This window comes from Mchenga conophoros, linkage group LG13 (assembly GCF_057382185.1).
Source record: "Mchenga conophoros isolate Kocher_MC1m ecotype Shallow Benthic linkage group LG13, M_conophoros_male_GT1.1, whole genome shotgun sequence".
Classification (NCBI taxonomy): Eukaryota; Metazoa; Chordata; class Actinopteri; order Cichliformes; family Cichlidae; genus Mchenga; species Mchenga conophoros.
Genome location: NC_140538.1, coordinates 2,250,746 through 2,269,438, shown reverse-complemented (window position 1 = coordinate 2,269,438; position 18,693 = coordinate 2,250,746). Strand labels below are relative to the sequence as shown.

Here is an 18,693-nt window from a genome sequence, read left to right as displayed (position 1 = left end):
CACAACAGCTCCTGTTCTTGGGTTTGCAGATCCAAAGAACATTATATTGTGCACACCGATGCAAGCGCCCATGTTCTCGGTGCAGCCCTATATCAAGAACAGGAGAGCCAGTAGGGGTCTCTCCAAGTCCGAGCAAAGGTACCCTGCACACAAGCTTGACTTCCTCTCTGTGAAGTGGGCTGTCACCCAGAACGTTTTCCGCTGTATCTATGGAGTAAAATGTACAGTGATGACAGACAATAATCCACTCACATACGTTTTAACATCTGCAAAGTTGGACGCAGTAGGGCATTGCTGGTTGGCCGTACTTTCCAGTTTTGATTTTGACATTGAGTATAGTGCTGGGAAGGACAACCAAGATGCAGATGGGCTGTTGAGACGTCCGTATCTGCATGCCTGTGATATATCTGATCAGAGTTCTAATGATGAGGAAAATGCCATTGAAGGCTTTACTGCACAGCTCTTGCGCCGCAACAAAGAGCCAGATTTTCCAACCGAGGCAGTAAAGGCAGTATGCAAGAGACATGAGTATTCCTCAACTCTTGAGGAGGAGGAGGCAGCAGTACCATCGTCTGCACGAGTACAATGTTTGGCTATTGGAGCCTCTGCAATACCAGCAGATTTCTGTCAAACTGATGTAGCTGGGCCATGCCCCCTGCTGCAGATGTCTCTTTCCGATTGGCTACGTGAACAGAAATTAGATCTGGAGAGCTGAGAGAGTCTTGCAGAAAGCTACCAGTTAGCCATTGAGCACATTCAAAAGAGTGCTTTACGAAACAAACAAAGCTTTGACAGTAAAGTGCGGGAATCCACCCTTGCCAAGGGAAATAGAGTTGTTTTGAGGACTTGTTCAGACTCACCCTGTTGAATCAGTCTCAAAAGCTTCTCCTTCACCTTATGATGTTTCCACCGAGGTCATTGAAGAAGTGAGGAACAGGAAGTTACTTGTTGGACTATTTGACCATATCCTACATTTATAGTGCACAAAAGTTAAAAAAGTGAACTCGTCTCCTTCTGCAGTACCAGGTAATACCAGGTATTACCGGATTGCCTGACAGCAGGAGGCGCTGTGGCTCAGCTGGTCAAAGTGCCTGTCTAGTAAACAGGAGATCCTGGGTTCAAATCCCAGCAGTGCCTTCCTGTTACTATTTGAAACCATCTTCTTCACAGTGTTCAGACTCACCCTGTTGAATCAGTCTCAAAAGCTTCTCCTTCACCTTATGATGTTTCCACTGAGGTCATTGACGAAGTGAGGAACAGGAAGTTACTTGTTGGACTATTTGACCATATCCTACATTGATAGTGCACAAAAGTAAAAAAAAGTTGAACTCGTCTCCTTCTGCAGTACCAGGTAATACCAGGTATTACCGGTTTGCCTGTCAGCAGGAGGCGCTGTGGCTCAGCTGGTCAAAGCGCCTGTCTAGTAAACAGGAGATCCTGGGTTCAAATCCCAGCAGTGCCTTCCTGTTACCATTTGAAACCATCTTCTTCACAGTGTTAATTGCATTCTTAATCTTGGAGTTGGGAAATCTTTCAAAGTCTTTGTATGTCCTCAGTTATCCACCTCACGGTACTCTTGAGAGCTTTAAAAACTTCTTTGCACCCGATCCGAGAAGCTTCTTCAGTTCTAGAACAAATGCTGGAGGGTCCCAGGCATTAAACCGCTAGTGGAGCTTCTGAGGGTTGTTCACCCAATATTGATGTCTTGGGCATGTCTAAATCTTCATTGTGTCCTCTTCTTGGAAACGAAGGAGAGAAAGCATAACGCCCAATGCTTCCCGCCATCAGCACTCATTAATGAAATGTAATGGCATTGGTAGGGAGGTAAGGCACTGCTGGGATTTGAACCCAGGATCTCCTGTTTACAAGACAGGCGCTTTGGCCAGCTAAGCCACAGCGCCTTGAGCTGTGTACCTCTGGCTACTGTCCAACAGCTGGTGGGGAAAAATGTGACAAACCGATTCAAAACTGTGTCTGCAGAGGTTACTTGGTTTTTCCCTTCCCTGAAGGAGGCACTGTAGCTTAGCCGGTCAAAGCACCTGTCTTGTAAACAGGAGATCCTGGGTTCAAATCCCAGCAGTGCCTGTTGAGCTATTTCAAAATAAGAAATTCTGTGTAGGCAACTTTTCCTCAATGTCAAAATAAAAGGAAGTAATCTGTTGAATCTGAAGTTTGGAGGCACTAAAGATTTAGCAAAGGACACCCCAGCAACTGTGCACCACATGCAGATGAAAAACATCAAAACTGAAAGTCTACTAAAACATGAAACTGCGCAACTGTGACAACAGACATAAATGGACCAGTATAGAAACTGGGTGAGGCAGGGTTATATTGAGCTTTCGTCCCAAAAGTACTGTCAAGATTCTGCAAATCATTCGAGTTACTGATAAGAGAAGGTAAGACTGTTAGGTGTTGTGTTAAAATAAATGCCGAAGAGTTCTCTATTAAAAACAGCATAAGGAGGTGTTCTACTTTCCTCTTATGTTATGGAAAAGTGTATAGGCAGCAGGAATTTGAGTCAGGTCTCGGTTTTTCTTGATGATGTCACTCCTTTCTCAGCTACACTTGAGAACCATGAGGAATGATCGCTGAAGGTCCTCCATAGGATGAAAGAATTTACTTTAAAGCTGTCGCCAGAGAAATGTCAGTTCTTCAGGACATCTGTCCAATATCTCAGCCATGTTGTATCATCAGAAGGGCTCAAAACAGATCCAGCTGCCCTCACTACCTGGCCAAGACCAGATAACATCAAGTAGCTTAAGTCTTTCCTTGGGTTCACTGGATATTACAGGAGGTTTATAAAAGACTATTCCAAGCTTGCAATACCCCTTAATCACTTAAGTGCTGGTTGCCTCCCACTGAAGAGAAAATCCAGTCTGTCTAGCAGAAACCACAAGGTTTCTACCAGTGCGGATCTCAAAAAGCCTTTTTCACGAAAAATGGACCCCAACCGCTGAAGATACTTTTAAGACATTGATTCTCAAGCTCACAACAGCTCCTGTTCTTGGGTTTGCAGATCCAAAGAACATTATATTGTGCACACCGATGCAAGCGCCCATGTTCTCGGTGCAGCCCTATATCAAGAACAGGAGAGCAAGTTAAGAGTCATTGCCTGTGCCAGTAGGGGTCTCTCCAAGTCCGAGCAAAGGTACCCTGCACACAAGCTTGACTTCCTGTCTGTGAAGTGGGCTGTCACCCAGAACGTTTTCCGCTGTATCTATGGAGTAAAATGTACAGTGATGACAGACAATAATCCACTCACATACGTTTTAACATCTGCAAAGTTGGACGCAGTAGGGCATTGCTGGTTGGCCGTACTTTCCAGTTTTGATTTTGACATTGAGTATAGTGCTGGGAAGGACAACCAAGATGCAGATGGGCTGTTGAGACGTCCGTATATGCATGCCTGTGATATATCTGATCAGAGTTCTAATGATGAGGAAAATGCCATTGAAGGCTTTACTGCACAGCTCTTGCGCCGCAACAAAGAGCCAGATTTTCCAACCGAGGCAGTAAAGGCAGTATGCAAGAGACATGAGTATTCCTCAACTCTTGAGGAGGAGGCAGCAGTACCATCGTCTGCACGAGTACAATGTTTGGCTATTGGAGCCTCTGCAATACCAGCAGATTTCTGTCAAACTGATGTAGCTGGGCCATGCCCCCTGCTGCAGATGTCTCTTTCCGATTGGCTACGTGAACAGAAATTAGATCTGGAGAGCTGAGAGAGTCTTGCAGAAAGCTACCAGTTAGCCATTGAGCACATTCAAAAGAGTGCTTTACGAAACAAACAAAGCTTTGACAGTAAAGTGCGGGAATCCACCCTTGCCAAGGGAAATAGAGTTGTTTTGAGGACTTGTTCAGACTCACCCTGTTGAATCAGTCTCAAAAGCTTCTCCTTCACCTTATGATGTTTCCACCGAGGTCATTGAAGAAGTGAGGAACAGGAAGTTACTTGTTGGACTATTTGACCATATCCTACATTGATAGTGCACAAAAGTTAAAAAAGTGAACTCGTCTCCTTCTGCAGTACCAGGTAATACCAGGTATTACCGGATTGCCTGACAGCAGGAGGCGCTGGGGCTCAGCTGGTCAAAGTGCCTGTCTAGTAAACAGGAGATCCTGGGTTCAAATCCCAGCAGTGCCTTCCTGTTACTATTTGAAACCATCTTCTTCACAGTGTTCAGACTCACCCTGTTGAATCAGTCTCAAAAGCTTCTCCTTCACCTTATGATGTTTCCACTGAGGTCATTGACGAAGTGAGGAACAGGAAGTTACTTGTTGGACTATTTGACCATATCCTACATTGATAGTGCACAAAAGTAAAAAAAAGTTGAACTCGTCTCCTTCTGCAGTACCAGGTAATACCAGGTATTACCGGTTTGCCTGTCAGCAGGAGGCGCTGTGGCTCAGCTGGTCAAAGCGCCTGTCTAGTAAACAGGAGATCCTGGGTTCAAATCCCAGCAGTGCCTTCCTGTTACCATTTGAAACCATCTTCTTCACAGTGTTAATTGCATTCTTAATCTTGGAGTTGGGAAATCTTTCAAAGTCTTTGTATGTCCTCAGTTATCCACCTCACGGTACTCTTGAGAGCTTTAAAAACTTCTTTGCACCCGATCCGAGAAGCTTCTTCAGTTCTAGAACAAATGCTGGAGGGTCCCAGGCATTAAACCGCTAGTGGAGCTTCTGAGGGTTGTTCACCCAATATTGATGTCTTGGGCATGTCTAAATCTTCATTGTGTCCTCTTCTTGGAAACGAAGGAGAGAAAGCATAACGCCCAATGCTTCCCGCCATCAGCACTCATTAATGAAATGTAATGGCATTGGTAGGGAGGTAAGGCACTGCTGGGATTTGAACCCAGGATCTCCTGTTTACGAGACAGGCGCTTTGGCCAGCTAAGCCACAGCGCCTTGAGCTGTGTACCTCTGGCTACTGTCCAACAGCTGGTGGGGAAAAATGTGACAAACCGATTCAAAACTGTGTCTGCAGAGGTTACTTGGTTTTTCCCTTCCCTGAAGGAGGCACTGTAGCTTAGCCGGTCAAAGCACCTGTCTTGTAAACAGGAGATCCTGGGTTCAAATCCCAGCAATGCCTGTTGAGCTATTTCAAAATAAGAAATTCTGTGTAGGCAACTTTTCCTCAATGTCAAAATAAAAGGAAGTAATCTGTTGAATCTGAAGTTTGGAGGCACTAAAGATTTAGCAAAGGACACCCCAGCAGCTGTGCACCACATGCAGATGAAAAACATCAAAACTGAAAGTCTACTAAAACATGAAACTGCGCAACTGTGACAACAGACATAAATGGACCAGTATAGAAACTGGGTGAGGCAGGGTTATATTGAGCTTTCGTCCCAAAAGTACTGTCAAGATTCTGCAAATCATTCGAGTTACTGATAAGAGAAGGTAAGACTGTTAGGTGTTGTGTTAAAATAAATGCCGAAGAGTTCTCTATTAAAAACAGCATAAGGAGGTGTTCTACTTTCCTCTTATGTTATGGAAAAGTGTATAGGCAGCAGGAATTTGAGTCAGGTCTCGGTTTTTCTTGATGATGTCACTCCTTTCTCAGCTACACTTGAGAACCATGAGGAATGATCGCTGAAGGTCCTCCATAGGATGAAAGAATTTACTTTAAAGCTGTCGCCAGAGAAATGTCAGTTCTTCAGGACATCTGTCCAATATCTCAGCCATGTTGTATCATCAGAAGGGCTCAAAACAGATCCAGCTGCCCTCACTACCTGGCCAAGACCAGCTAACATCAAGTAGCTTAAGTCTTTCCTTGGGTTCACTGGATATTACAGGAGGTTTATAAAAGACTATTCCAAGCTTGCAATACCCCTTAATCACTTAAGTGCTGGTTGCCTCCCACTGAAGAGAAAATCCAGTCTGTCTGGCAGAAACCACAAGGTTTCTACCAGTGCGGATCTCAAAAAGCCTTTTTCACGAAAAATGGACCCCAACCGCTGAAGATACTTTTAAGACATTGATTCTCAAGCTCACAACAGCTCCTGTTCTTGGGTTTGCAGATCCAAAGAACATTATATTGTGCACACCGATGCAAGCGCCCATGTTCTCGGTGCAGCCCTATATCAAGAACAGGAGAGCAAGTTAAGAGTCATTGCCTGTGCCAGTAGGGGTCTCTCCAAGTCCGAGCAAAGGTACCCTGCACACAAGCTTGACTTCCTGTCTGTGAAGTGGGCTGTCACCCAGAACGTTTTCCGCTGTATCTATGGAGTAAAATGTACAGTGATGACAGACAATAATCCACTCACATACGTTTTAACATCTGCAAAGTTGGACGCAGTAGGGCATTGCTGGTTGGCCATACTTTCCAGTTTTGATTTTGACATTGAGTATAGTGCTGGGAAGGACAACCAAGATGCAGATGGGCTGTTGAGACGTCCGTATCTGCATGCCTGTGATATATCTGATCAGAGTTCTAATGATGAGGAAAATGCCATTGAAGGCTTTACTGCACAGCTCTTGCGCCGCAACAAAGAGCCAGATTTTCCAACCGAGGCAGTAAAGGCAGTATGCAAGAGACATGAGTATTCCTCAACTCTTGAGGAGGAGGCAGCAGTACCATCGTCTGCACGAGTACAATGTTTGGCTATTGGAGCCTCTGCAATACCAGCAGATTTCTGTCAAACTGATGTAGCTGGGCCATGCCCCCTGCTGCAGATGTCTCTTTCCGATTGGCTACGTGAACAGAAATTAGATCTGGAGAGCTGAGAGAGTCTTGCAGAAAGCTACCAGTTAGCCATTGAGCACATTCAAAAGAGTGCTTTACGAAACAAACAAAGCTTTGACAGTAAAGTGCGGGAATCCACCCTTGCCAAGGGAAATAGAGTTGTTTTGAGGACTTGTTCAGACTCACCCTGTTGAATCAGTCTCAAAAGCTTCTCCTTCACCTTATGATGTTTCCACCGAGGTCATTGAAGAAGTGAGGAACAGGAAGTTACTTGTTGGACTATTTGACCATATCCTACATTGATAGTGCACAAAAGTTAAAAAAGTGAACTCGTCTCCTTCTGCAGTACCAGGTAATACCAGGTATTACCGGATTGCTTGACAGCAGGAGGCGCTGTGGCTTAGCTGGTCAAAGTGCCTGTCTAGTAAACAGGAGATCCTGGGTTCAAATCCCAGCAGTGCCTTCCTGTTACTATTTGAAACTGTGTTCAGACTCACCCTGTTGAATCAGTCTCAAAAGCTTCTCCTTCACCTTATGATCTTTCCACTGAGGTCATTGACGAAGTGAGGAACAGGAAGTTACTTGTTGGACTATTTGACCATATCTTAAATTTATAGTGCACAAAAGTAAAAAAAAAGTTGAACTCGTCTCCTTCTGCAGTACCAGGTATTACCGGTTTGCCTCACAGCAGGAGGCGCTGTGGCTCAGCTGGTCAAAGCGCCTGTCTAGTAAACAGGAGATCCTGGGTTCAAATCCCAGCAGTGCCTTCCTGTTACCATTTGAAACCATCTTCTTCACAGTGTTAATTGCATTCTTAATCTTGGAGTTGGGAAATCTTTCAAAGTCTTTGTATGTCCTCAGTTATCCACCTCACGGTACTCTTGAGAGCTTTAAAAACTTCTTTGCACCCGATCCGAGAAGCTTCTTCAGTTCTAGAACAAATGCTGGAGGGTCCCAGGCATTAAACCGCTAGTGGAGCTTCTGAGGGTTGTTCACCCAATATTGATGTCTTGGGCATGTCTAAATCTTCATTGTGTCCTCTTCTTGGAAACGAAGGAGAGAAAGCATAACGCCCAATGCTTCCCGCCATCAGCACTCATTAATGAAATGTAATGGCATTCGTAGGGAGGTAAGGCACTGCTGGGATTTGAACCCAGGATCTCCTGTTTACGAGACAGGCGCTTTGGCCAGCTAAGCCACAGCGCCTTGAGCTGTGGGCCTCTGGCTACTGTCCAACAGCTGGTGGGGAAAAATGTGACAAACCGATTCAAAACTGTGTCTGCAGAGGTTACTTGGTTTTTCCCTTCCCTGAAGGAGGCACTGTAGCTTAGCCGGTCAAAGCACCTGTCTTGTAAACAGGAGATCCTGGGTTCAAATCCCAGCAGTGCCTGTTGAGCTATTTCAAAATAAGAAATTCTGTGTAGGCAACTTTTCCTCAATGTCAAAATAAAAGGAAGTAATCTGTTGAATCTGAAGTTTGGAGGCACTAAAGATTTAGCAAAGGACACCCCAGCAGCTGTGCACCACATGCAGATGAAAAACATCAAAACTGAAAGTCTACTAAAACATGAAACTGCGCAACTGTGACAACAGACATAAATGGACCAGTATAGAAACTGGGTGAGGCAGGGTTATATTGAGCTTTCGTCCCAAAAGTACTGTCAAGATTCTGCAAATCATTCGAGTTACTGATAAGAGAAGGTAAGACTGTTAGGTGTTGTGTTAAAATAAATGCTGAAGAGTTCTCTATTAAAAACAGCATAAGGAGGTGTTCTACTTTCCTCTTATGTTATGGAAAAGTGTATAGGCAGCAGGAATTTGAGTCAGGTCTCGGTTTTTCTTGATGATGTCACTCCTTTCTCAGCTACACTTGAGAACCATGAGGAATGATCGCTGAAGGTCCTCCATAGGATGAAAGAATTTACTTTAAAGCTGTCGCCAGAGAAATGTCAGTTCTTCAGGACATCTGTCCAATATCTCAGCCATGTTGTATCATCAGAAGGGCTCAAAACAGATCCAGCTGCCCTCACTACCTGGCCAAGACCAGATAACATCAAGTAGCTTAAGTCTTTCCTTGGGTTCACTGGATATTACAGGAGGTTTATAAAAGACTATTCCAAGCTTGCAATACCCCTTAATCACTTAAGTGCTGGTTGCCTCCCACTGAAGAGAAAATCCAGTCTGTCTGGCAGAAACCACAAGGTTTCTACCAGTGCGGATCTCAAAAAGCCTTTTTCACGAAAAATGGACCCCAACCGCTGAAGATACTTTTAAGACATTGATTCTCAAGCTCACAACAGCTCCTGTTCTTGGGTTTGCAGATCCAAAGAACATTATATTGTGCACACCGATGCAAGCGCCCATGTTCTCGGTGCAGCCCTATATCAAGAACAGGAGAGCCAGTAGGGGTCTCTCCAAGTCCGAGCAAAGGTACCCTGCACACAAGCTTGACTTCCTGTCTGTGAAGTGGGCTGTCACCCAGAACGTTTTCCGCTGTATCTATGGAGTAAAATGTACAGTGATGACAGACAATAATCCACTCACATACGTTTTAACATCTGCAAAGTTGGACGCAGTAGGGCATTGCTGGTTGGCCGTACTTTCCAGTTTTGATTTTGACATTGAGTATAGTGCTGGGAAGGACAACCAAGATGCAGATGGGCTGTTGAGACGTCCGTATCTGCATGCCTGTGATATATCTGATCAGAGTTCTAATGATGAGGAAAATGCCATTGAAGGCTTTACTGCACAGCTCTTGCGCCGCAACAAAGAGCCAGATTTTCCAACCGAGGCAGTAAAGGCAGTATGCAAGAGACATGAGTATTCCTCAACTCTTGAGGAGGAGGCAGCAGTACCATCGTCTGCACGAGTACAATGTTTGGCTATTGGAGCCTCTGCAATACCAGCAGATTTCTGTCAAACTGATGTAGCTGGGCCATGCCCCCTGCTGCAGATGTCTCTTTCCGATTGGCTACGTGAACAGAAATTAGATCTGGAGAGCTGAGAGAGTCTTGCAGAAAGCTACCAGTTAGCCATTGAGCACATTCAAAAGAGTGCTTTACGAAACAAACAAAGCTTTGACAGTAAAGTGCGGGAATCCACCCTTGCCAAGGGAAATAGAGTTGTTTTGAGGACTTGTTCAGACTCACCCTGTTGAATCAGTCTCAAAAGCTTCTCCTTCACCTTATGATGTTTCCACCGAGGTCATTGAAGAAGTGAGGAACAGGAAGTTACTTGTTGGACTATTTGACCATATCCTACATTGATAGTGCACAAAAGTTAAAAAAGTGAACTCGTCTCCTTCTGCAGTACCAGGTAATACCAGGTATTACCGGATTGCCTGACAGCAGGAGGCGCTGTGGCTTAGCTGGTCAAAGTGCCTGTCTAGTAAACAGGAGATCCTGGGTTCAAATCCCAGCAGTGCCTTCCTGTTACTATTTGAAACCATCTTCTTCACAGTGTTCAGACTCACCCTGTTGAATCAGTCTCAAAAGCTTCTCCTTCACCTTATGATGTTTCCACTGAGGTCATTGACGAAGTGAGGAACAGGAAGTTACTTGTTGGACTATTTGACCATATCTTACATTTATAGTGCACAAAGTAAAAAAAAGTTGAACTCGTCTCCTTCTGCAGTACCAGGTAATACCAGGTATTACCGGTTTGCCTGTCAGCAGGAGGCGCTGTGGCTCAGCTGGTCAAAGCGCCTGTCTAGTAAACAGGAGATCCTGGGTTCAAATCCCAGCAGTGCCTTCCTGTTACCATTTGAAACCATCTTCTTCACAGTGTTAATTGCATTCTTAATCTTGGAGTTGGGAAATCTTTCAAAGTCTTTGTATGTCCTCAGTTATCCACCTCACGGTACTCTTGAGAGCTTTAAAAACTTCTTTGCACCCGATCCGAGAAGCTTCTTCAGTTCTAGAACAAATGCTGGAGGGTCCCAGGCATTAAACCGCTAGTGGAGCTTCTGAGGGTTGTTCACCCAATATTGATGTCTTGGGCATGTCTAAATCTTCATTGTGTCCTCTTCTTGGAAACGAAGGAGAGAAAGCATAACGCCCAATGCTTCCCGCCATCAGCACTCATTAATGAAATGTAATGGCATTGGTAGGGAGGTAAGGCACTGCTGGGATTTGAACCCAGGATCTCCTGTTTACGAGACAGGCGCTTTGGCCAGCTAAGCCACAGCGCCTTGAGCTGTGTGCCTCTGGCTACTGTCCAACAGCTGGTGGGGAAAAATGTGACAAACCGATTCAAAACTGTGTCTGCAGAGGTTACTTGGTTTTTCCCTTCCCTGGAGGAGGCACTGTAGCTTAGCCGGTCAAAGCACCTGTCTTGTAAACAGGAGATCCTGGGTTCAAATCCCAGCAGTGCCTGTTGAGCTATTTCAAAATAAGACATTCTGTGTAGGCAACTTTTCCTCAATGTCAAAATAAAAGGAAGTAATCTGTTGAATCTGAAGTTTGGAGGCACTAAAGATTTAGCAAAGGACACCCCAGCAGCTGTGCACCACATGCAGATGAAAAACATCAAAACTGAAAGTCTACTAAAACATGAAACTGTGCAACTGTGACAACAGACATAAATGGACCAGTATAGAAACTGGGTGAGGCAGGGTTATATTGAGCTTTCGTCCCAAAAGTACTGTCAAGATTCTGCAAATCATTCGAGTTACTGATAAGAGAAGGTAAGACTGTTAGGTGTTGTGTTAAAATAAATGCCGAAGAGTTCTCTATTAAAAACAGCATAAGGAGGTGTTCTACTTTCCTCTTATGTTATGGAAAAGTGTATAGGCAGCAGGAATTTGAGTCAGGTCTCGGTTTTTCTTGATGATGTCACTCCTTTCTCAGCTACACTTGAGAACCATGAGGAATGATCGCTGAAGGTCCTCCATAGGATGAAAGAATTTACTTTAAAGCTGTCGCCAGAGAAATGTCAGTTCTTCAGGACATCTGTCCAATATCTCAGCCATGTTGTATCATCAGAAGGGCTCAAAACAGATCCAGCTGCCCTCACTACCTGGCCAAGACCAGATAACATCAAGTAGCTTAAGTCTTTCCTTGGGTTCACTGGATATTACAGGAGGTTTATAAAAGACTATTCCAAGCTTGCAATACCCCTTAATCACTTAAGTGCTGGTTGCCTCCCACTGAAGAGAAAATCCAGTCTGTCTGGCAGAAACCACAAGGTTTCTACCAGTGCGGATCTCAAAAAGCCTTTTTCACGAAAAATGGACCCCAACCGCTGAAGATACTTTTAAGACATTGATTCTCAAGCTCACAACAGCTCCTGTTCTTGGGTTTGCAGATCCAAAGAACATTATATTGTGCACACCGATGCAAGCGCCCATGTTCTCGGTGCAGCCCTATATCAAGAACAGGAGAGCAAGTTAAGAGTCATTGCCTGTGCCAGTAGGGGTCTCTCCAAGTCCGAGCAAAGGTACCCTGCACACAAGCTTGACTTCCTGTCTGTGAAGTGGGCTGTCACCCAGAACGTTTTCCGCTGTATCTATGGAGTAAAATGTACAGTGATGACAGACAATAATCCACTCACATACGTTTTAACATCTGCAAAGTTGGACGCAGTAGGGCATTGCTGGTTGGCCGTACTTTCCAGTTTTGATTTTGACATTGAGTATAGTGCTGGGAAGGACAACCAAGATGCAGATGGGCTGTTGAGACGTCCGTATCTGCATGCCTGTGATATATCTGATCAGAGTTCTAATGATGAGGAAAATGCCATTGAAGGCTTTACTGCACAGCTCTTGCGCCGCAACAAAGAGCCAGATTTTCCAACCGAGGCAGTAAAGACAGTATGCAAGAGACATGAGTATTCCTCAACTCTTGAGGAGGAGGCAGCAGTACCATCGTCTGCACGAGTACAATGTTTGGCTATTGGAGCCTCTGCAATACCAGCAGATTTCTGTCAAACTGATGTAGCTGGGCCATGCCCCCTGCTGCAGATGTCTCTTTCCGATTGGCTACGTGAACAGAAATTAGATCTGGAGAGCTGAGAGTCTTGCAGAAAGCTACCAGTTAGCCATTGAGCACATTCAAAAGAGTGCTTTACGAAACAAACAAAGCTTTGACAGTAAAGTGCGGGAATCCACCCTTGCCAAGGGAAATAGAGTTGTTTTGAGGACTTGTTCAGACTCACCCTGTTGAATCAGTCTCAAAAGCTTCTCCTTCACCTTATGATGTTTCCACCGAGGTCATTGAAGAAGTGAGGAACAGGAAGTTACTTGTTGGACTATTTGACCATATCCTACATTGATAGTGCACAAAAGTTAAAAAAGTGAACTCGTCTCCTTCTGCAGTACCAGGTAATACCAGGTATTACCGGATTGCTTGACAGCAGGAGGCGCTGTGGCTTAGCTGGTCAAAGTGCCTGTCTAGTAAACAGGAGATCCTGGGTTCAAATCCCAGCAGTGCCTTCCTGTTACCATTTGAAACCATCTTCTTCACAGTGTTAATTGCATTCTTAATCTTGGAGTTGGGAAATCTTTCAAAGTCTTTGTATGTCCTCAGTTATCCACCTCACGGTACTCTTGAGAGCTTTAAAAACTTCTTTGCACCCGATCCGAGAAGCTTCTTCAGTTCTAGAACAAATGCTGGAGGGTCCCAGGCATTAAACCGCTAGTGGAGCTTCTGAGGGTTGTTCACCCAATATTGATGTCTTGGGCATGTCTAAATCTTCATTGTGTCCTCTTCTTGGAAACGAAGGAGAGAAAGCATAACGCCCAATGCTTCCCGCCATCAGCACTCATTAATGAAATGTAATGGCATTGGTAGGGAGGTAAGGCACTGCTGGGATTTGAACCCAGGATCTCCTGTTTACGAGACAGGCGCTTTGGCCAGCTAAGCCACAGCGCCTTGAGCTGTGTGCCTCTGGCTACTGTCCAACAGCTGGTGGGGAAAAATGTGACAAACCGATTCAAAACTGTGTCTGCAGAGGTTACTTGGTTTTTCCCTTCCCTGAAGGAGGCACTGTAGCTTAGCCGGTCAAAGCACCTGTCTTGTAAACAGGAGATCCTGGGTTCAAATCCCAGCAGTACCTGTTGAGCTATTTCAAAATAAGAAATTCTGTGTAGGCAACTTTTCCTCAATGTCAAAATAAAAGGAAGTAATCTGTTGAATCTGAAGTTTGGAGGCACTAAAGATTTAGCAAAGGACACCCCAGCAGCTGTGCACCACATGCAGATGAAAAACATCAAAACTGAAAGTCTACTAAAACATGAAACTGCGCAACTGTGACAACAGACATAAATGGACCAGTATAGAAACTGGGTGAGGCAGGGTTATATTGAGCTTTCGTCCCAAAAGTACTGTCAAGATTTTGCAAATCATTCGAGTTACTGATAAGAGAAGGTAAGACTGTTAGGTGTTGTGTTAAAATAAATGCCGAAGAGTTCTCTATTAAAAACAGCATAAGGAGGTGTTCTACTTTCCTCTTATGTTATGGAAAAGTGTATAGGCAGCAGGAATTTGAGTCAGGTCTCGGTATTTCTTGATGATGTCACTCCTTTCTCAGCTACACTTGAGAACCATGAGGAATGATCGCTGAAGGTCCTCCATAGGATGAAAGAATTTACTTTAAAGCTGTCGCCAGAGAAATGTCAGTTCTTCAGGACATCTGTCCAATATCTCAGCCATGTTGTATCATCAGAAGGGCTCAAAACAGATCCAGCTGCCCTCACTACCTGGCCAAGACCAGATAACATCAAGTAGCTTAAGTCTTTCCTTGGGTTCACTGGATATTACAGGAGGTTTATAAAAGACTATTCCAAGCTTGCAATACCCCTTAATCACTTAAGTGCTGGTTGCCTCCCACTGAAGAGAAAATCCAGTCTGTCTGGCAGAAACCACAAGGTTTCTACCAGTGCGGATCTCAAAAAGCCTTTTTCACAAAAAATGGACCCCAACCGCTGAAGATACTTTTAAGACATTGATTCTCAAGCTCACAACAGCTCCTGTTCTTGGGTTTGCAGATCCAAAGAACATTATATTGTGCACACCGATGCAAGCGCCCATGTTCTCGGTGCAGCCCTATATCAAGAACAGGAGAGCAAGTTAAGAGTCATTGCCTGTGCCAGTAGGGGTCTCTCCAAGTCCGAGCAAAGGTACCCTGCACACAAGCTTGACTTCCTGTCTGTGAAGTGGGCTGTCACCCAGAACGTTTTCCGCTGTATCTATGGAGTAAAATGTACAGTGATGACAGACAATAATCCACTCACATACGTTTTAACATCTGCAAAGTTGGACGCAGTAGGGCATTGCTGGTTGGCCGTACTTTCCAGTTTTGATTTTGACATTGAGTATAGTGCTGGGAAGGACAACCAAGATGCAGATGGGCTGTTGAGACGTCCGTATCTGCATGCCTGTGATATATCTGATCAGAGTTCTAATGATGAGGAAAATGCCATTGAAGGCTTTACTGCACAGCTCTTGCGCCGCAACAAAGAGCCAGATTTTCCAACCGAGGCAGTAAAGGCAGTATGCAAGAGACATGAGTATTCCTCAACTCTTGAGGCTGAGGCAGCAGTACCATCGTCTGCACGAGTACAATGTTTGGCTATTGGAGCCTCTGCAATACCAGCAGATTTCTGTCAAACTGATGTAGCTGGGCCATGCCCCCTGCTGCAGATGTCTCTTTCCGATTGGCTACGTGAACAGAAATTAGATCTGGAGAGCTGAGAGAGTCTTGCAGAAAGCTACCAGTTAGCCATTGAGCACATTCAAAAGAGTGCTTTACGAAACAAACAAAGCTTTGACAGTAAAGTGCGGGAATCCACCCTTGCCAAGGGAAATAGAGTTGTTTTGAGGACTTGTTCAGACTCACCCTGTTGAATCAGTCTCAAAAGCTTCTCCTTCACCTTATGATGTTTCCACCGAGGTCATTGAAGAAGTGAGGAACAGGAAGTTACTTGTTGGACTATTTGACCATATCCTACATTGATAGTGCACAAAAGTTAAAAAAGTGAACTCGTCTCCTTCTGCAGTACCAGGTAATACCAGGTATTACCGGATTGCCTGACAGCAGGAGGCGCTGTGGCTTAGCTGGTCAAAGCGCCTGTCTAGTAAACAGGAGATCCTGGGTTCAAATCCCAGCAGTGCCTTCCTGTTACCATTTGAAACCATCTTCTTCACAGTGTTAATTGCATTCTTAATCTTGCAGTTGGGAAATCTTTCAAAGTCTTTGTATGTCCTCAGTTATCCACCTCACGGTACTCTTGAGAGCTTTAAAAACTTCTTTGCACCCGATCCGAGAAGCTTCTTCAGTTCTAGAACAAATGCTGGAGGGTCCCAGGCATTAAACCGCTAGTGGAGCTTCTGAGGGTTGTTCACCCAATATTGATGTCTTGGGCATGTCTAAATCTTCATTGTGTCCTCTTCTTGGAAACGAAGGAGAGAAAGCATAACGCCCAATGCTTCCCGCCATCAGCACTCATTAATGAAATGTAATGGCATTGGTAGGGAGGTAAGGCACTGCTGGGATTTGAACCCTGGATCTCCTGTTTACGAGACAGGCGCTTTGGCCAGCTAAGCCACAGCGCCTTGAGCTGTGTGCCTCTGGCTACTGTCCAACAGCTGGTGGGGAAAAATGTGACAAACCGATTCAAAACTGTGTCTGCAGAGGTTACTTGGTTTTTCCCTTCCCTGAAGGAGGCACTGTAGCTTAGCCGGTCAAAGCACCTGCCTTGTAAACAGGAGATCCTGGGTTCAAATCCCAGCAGTACCTGTTGAGCTATTTCAAAATAAGAAATTCTGTGTAGGCAACTTTTCCTCAATGTCAAAATAAAAGGAAGTAATCTGTTGAATCTGAAGTTTGGAGGCACTAAAGATTTAGCAAAGGACACCCCAGCAGCTGTGCACCACATGCAGATGAAAAACATCAAAACTGAAAGTCTACTAAAACATGAAACTGCGCAACTGTGACAACAGACATAAATGGACCAGTATAGAAACTGGGTGAGGCAGGGTTATATTGAGCTTTCGTCCCAAAAGTACTGTCAAGATTTTGCAAATCATTCGAGTTACTGATAAGAGAAGGTAAGACTGTTAGGTGTTGTGTTAAAATAAATGCCGAAGAGTTCTCTATTAAAAACAGCATAAGGAGGTGTTCTACTTTCCTCTTATGTTATGGAAAAGTGTATAGGCAGCAGGAATTTGAGTCAGGTCTCGGTTTTTCTTGATGATGTCACTCCTTTCTCAGCTACACTTGAGAACCATGAGGAATGATCGCTGAAGGTCCTCCATAGGATGAAAGAATTTACTTTAAAGCTGTCGCCAGAGAAATGTCGGTTCTTCAGGACATCTGTCCAATATCTCAGCCATGTTGTATCATCAGAAGGGCTCAAAACAGATCCAGCTGCCCTCACTACCTGGCCAAGACCAGATAACATCAAGTAGCTTAAGTCTTTCCTTGGGTTCACTGGATATTACAGGAGGTTTATAAAAGACTATTCCAAGCTTGCAATACCCCTTAATCACTTAAGTGCTGGTTGCCTCCCACTGAAGAGAAAATCCAGTCTGTCTGGCAGAAACCACAAGGTTTCTACCAGTGCGGATCTCAAAAAGCCTTTTTCACGAAAAATGGACCCCAACCGCTGAAGATACTTTTAAGACATTGATTCTCAAGCTCACAACAGCTCCTGTTCTTGGGTTTGCAGATCCAAAGAACATTATATTGTGCACACCGATGCAAGCGCCCATGTTCTCGGTGCAGCCCTATATCAAGAACAGGAGAGCAAGTTAAGAGTCATTGCCTGTGCCAGTAGGGGTCTCTCCAAGTCCGAGCAAAGGTACCCTGCACACAAGCTTGACTTCCTGTCTGTGAAGTGGGCTGTCACCCAGAACGTTTTCCGCTGTATCTATGGAGTAAAATGTACAGTGATGACAGACAATAATCCACTCACATACGTTTTAACATCTGCAAAGTTGGACGCAGTAGGGCATTGCTGGTTGGCCGTACTTTCCAGTTTTGATTTTGACATTGAGTATAGTGCTGGGAAGGACAACCAAGATGCAGATGGGCTGTTGAGACGTCCGTATCTGCATGCCTGTGATATATCTGATCAGAGTTCTAATGATGAGGAAAATGCCATTGAAGGCTTTACTGCACAGCTCTTGCGCCGCAACAAAGAGCCAGATTTTCCAACCGAGGCAGTAAAGGCAGTATGCAAGAGACATGAGTATTCCTCAACTCTTGAGGCTGAGGCAGCAGTACCATCGTCTGCACGAGTACAATGTTTGGCTATTGGAGCCTCTGCAATACCAGCAGATTTCTGTCAAACTGATGTAGCTGGGCCATGCCCCCTGCTGCAGATGTCTCTTTCCGATTGGCTACGTGAACAGAAATTAGATCTGGAGAGCTGAGAGAGTCTTGCAGAAAGCTACCAGTTAGCCATTGAGCACATTCAAAAGAGTGCTTTACGAAACAAACAAAGCTTTGACAGTAAAGTGCGGGAATCCACCCTTGCCAAGGGAAATAGAGTTGTTTTGAGGACTTGTTCAGACTCACCCTGTTGAATCAGTCTCAAAAGCTTCTCCTTCACCTTATGATGTTTCCACCGAGGTCATTGAAGAAGTGAGGAACAGGAAGTTACTTGTTGGACTATTTGACCATATCCTACATTGATAGTGCACAAAAGTTAAAAAAGTGAACTCGTCTCCTTCTGCAGTACCAGGTAATACCAGGTATTACCGGATTGCCTGTCAGCAGGAGGCGCTGTGGCTTAGCTGGTCAAAGCGCCTGTCTAGTAAACAGGAGATCCTGGGTTCAAATCCCAGCAGTGCCTTCCTGTTACCATTTGAAACCATCTTCTTCACAGTGTTCAGACTCACCCTGTTGAATCAGTCTCAAAAGCTTCTCCTTCACCTTATGATGTTTCCACTGAGGTCATTGACGAAGTGAGGAACAGGAAGTTACTTGTTGGACTATTTGACCATATCTTACATTTATAGTGCACAAAGTAAAAAAAAAGTTGAACTCGTCTCCTTCTGCAGTAC

General features: G+C 44.7%; 23 non-coding genes across 23 annotated transcripts; 17 read left to right on the top strand and 6 right to left on the bottom strand.

Moving 5' to 3' along the window:
• Positions 1 to 1,063: 1,063 nt before the first annotated feature.
• On the top strand, positions 1,064 to 1,137 carry trnat-agu (transfer RNA threonine (anticodon AGU)). Its single transcript has one exon. It is a non-coding gene; the product is annotated as a tRNA-Thr (tRNA).
• A 251-nt stretch (positions 1,138 to 1,388) lies between these two features.
• trnat-agu (transfer RNA threonine (anticodon AGU)) lies at positions 1,389 to 1,462 on the top strand. Its single transcript has one exon. It is a non-coding gene; the product is annotated as a tRNA-Thr (tRNA).
• Positions 1,463 to 1,827: 365 nt separating this feature from the next.
• Positions 1,828 to 1,901, bottom strand: trnat-ugu (transfer RNA threonine (anticodon UGU)). The gene has a single exon. It is a non-coding gene; the product is annotated as a tRNA-Thr (tRNA).
• Positions 1,902 to 2,011: 110 nt separating this feature from the next.
• On the top strand, positions 2,012 to 2,085 carry trnat-ugu (transfer RNA threonine (anticodon UGU)). Its single transcript has one exon. It is a non-coding gene; the product is annotated as a tRNA-Thr (tRNA).
• A 1,985-nt stretch (positions 2,086 to 4,070) lies between these two features.
• Positions 4,071 to 4,144, top strand: trnat-agu (transfer RNA threonine (anticodon AGU)). Its single transcript has one exon. It is a non-coding gene; the product is annotated as a tRNA-Thr (tRNA).
• Positions 4,145 to 4,395: 251 nt separating this feature from the next.
• Positions 4,396 to 4,469, top strand: trnat-agu (transfer RNA threonine (anticodon AGU)). The gene has a single exon. It is a non-coding gene; the product is annotated as a tRNA-Thr (tRNA).
• A 365-nt stretch (positions 4,470 to 4,834) lies between these two features.
• Positions 4,835 to 4,908, bottom strand: trnat-cgu (transfer RNA threonine (anticodon CGU)). The gene has a single exon. It is a non-coding gene; the product is annotated as a tRNA-Thr (tRNA).
• A 110-nt stretch (positions 4,909 to 5,018) lies between these two features.
• trnat-ugu (transfer RNA threonine (anticodon UGU)) lies at positions 5,019 to 5,092 on the top strand. The gene has a single exon. It is a non-coding gene; the product is annotated as a tRNA-Thr (tRNA).
• Positions 5,093 to 7,077: 1,985 nt separating this feature from the next.
• On the top strand, positions 7,078 to 7,151 carry trnat-agu (transfer RNA threonine (anticodon AGU)). The gene has a single exon. It is a non-coding gene; the product is annotated as a tRNA-Thr (tRNA).
• A 230-nt stretch (positions 7,152 to 7,381) lies between these two features.
• trnat-agu (transfer RNA threonine (anticodon AGU)) lies at positions 7,382 to 7,455 on the top strand. Its single transcript has one exon. It is a non-coding gene; the product is annotated as a tRNA-Thr (tRNA).
• Positions 7,456 to 7,820: 365 nt separating this feature from the next.
• Positions 7,821 to 7,894, bottom strand: trnat-cgu (transfer RNA threonine (anticodon CGU)). Its single transcript has one exon. It is a non-coding gene; the product is annotated as a tRNA-Thr (tRNA).
• Positions 7,895 to 8,004: 110 nt separating this feature from the next.
• trnat-ugu (transfer RNA threonine (anticodon UGU)) lies at positions 8,005 to 8,078 on the top strand. The gene has a single exon. It is a non-coding gene; the product is annotated as a tRNA-Thr (tRNA).
• Positions 8,079 to 10,040: 1,962 nt separating this feature from the next.
• On the top strand, positions 10,041 to 10,114 carry trnat-agu (transfer RNA threonine (anticodon AGU)). Its single transcript has one exon. It is a non-coding gene; the product is annotated as a tRNA-Thr (tRNA).
• A 250-nt stretch (positions 10,115 to 10,364) lies between these two features.
• On the top strand, positions 10,365 to 10,438 carry trnat-agu (transfer RNA threonine (anticodon AGU)). Its single transcript has one exon. It is a non-coding gene; the product is annotated as a tRNA-Thr (tRNA).
• Positions 10,439 to 10,803: 365 nt separating this feature from the next.
• trnat-cgu (transfer RNA threonine (anticodon CGU)) lies at positions 10,804 to 10,877 on the bottom strand. Its single transcript has one exon. It is a non-coding gene; the product is annotated as a tRNA-Thr (tRNA).
• A 110-nt stretch (positions 10,878 to 10,987) lies between these two features.
• Positions 10,988 to 11,061, top strand: trnat-ugu (transfer RNA threonine (anticodon UGU)). The gene has a single exon. It is a non-coding gene; the product is annotated as a tRNA-Thr (tRNA).
• A 1,983-nt stretch (positions 11,062 to 13,044) lies between these two features.
• trnat-agu (transfer RNA threonine (anticodon AGU)) lies at positions 13,045 to 13,118 on the top strand. The gene has a single exon. It is a non-coding gene; the product is annotated as a tRNA-Thr (tRNA).
• Positions 13,119 to 13,483: 365 nt separating this feature from the next.
• trnat-cgu (transfer RNA threonine (anticodon CGU)) lies at positions 13,484 to 13,557 on the bottom strand. Its single transcript has one exon. It is a non-coding gene; the product is annotated as a tRNA-Thr (tRNA).
• A 110-nt stretch (positions 13,558 to 13,667) lies between these two features.
• trnat-ugu (transfer RNA threonine (anticodon UGU)) lies at positions 13,668 to 13,741 on the top strand. The gene has a single exon. It is a non-coding gene; the product is annotated as a tRNA-Thr (tRNA).
• A 1,985-nt stretch (positions 13,742 to 15,726) lies between these two features.
• trnat-agu (transfer RNA threonine (anticodon AGU)) lies at positions 15,727 to 15,800 on the top strand. Its single transcript has one exon. It is a non-coding gene; the product is annotated as a tRNA-Thr (tRNA).
• A 365-nt stretch (positions 15,801 to 16,165) lies between these two features.
• Positions 16,166 to 16,239, bottom strand: trnat-cgu (transfer RNA threonine (anticodon CGU)). The gene has a single exon. It is a non-coding gene; the product is annotated as a tRNA-Thr (tRNA).
• Positions 16,240 to 16,349: 110 nt separating this feature from the next.
• trnat-ugu (transfer RNA threonine (anticodon UGU)) lies at positions 16,350 to 16,423 on the top strand. The gene has a single exon. It is a non-coding gene; the product is annotated as a tRNA-Thr (tRNA).
• A 1,985-nt stretch (positions 16,424 to 18,408) lies between these two features.
• Positions 18,409 to 18,482, top strand: trnat-agu (transfer RNA threonine (anticodon AGU)). Its single transcript has one exon. It is a non-coding gene; the product is annotated as a tRNA-Thr (tRNA).
• Positions 18,483 to 18,693: the final 211 nt, after the last annotated feature.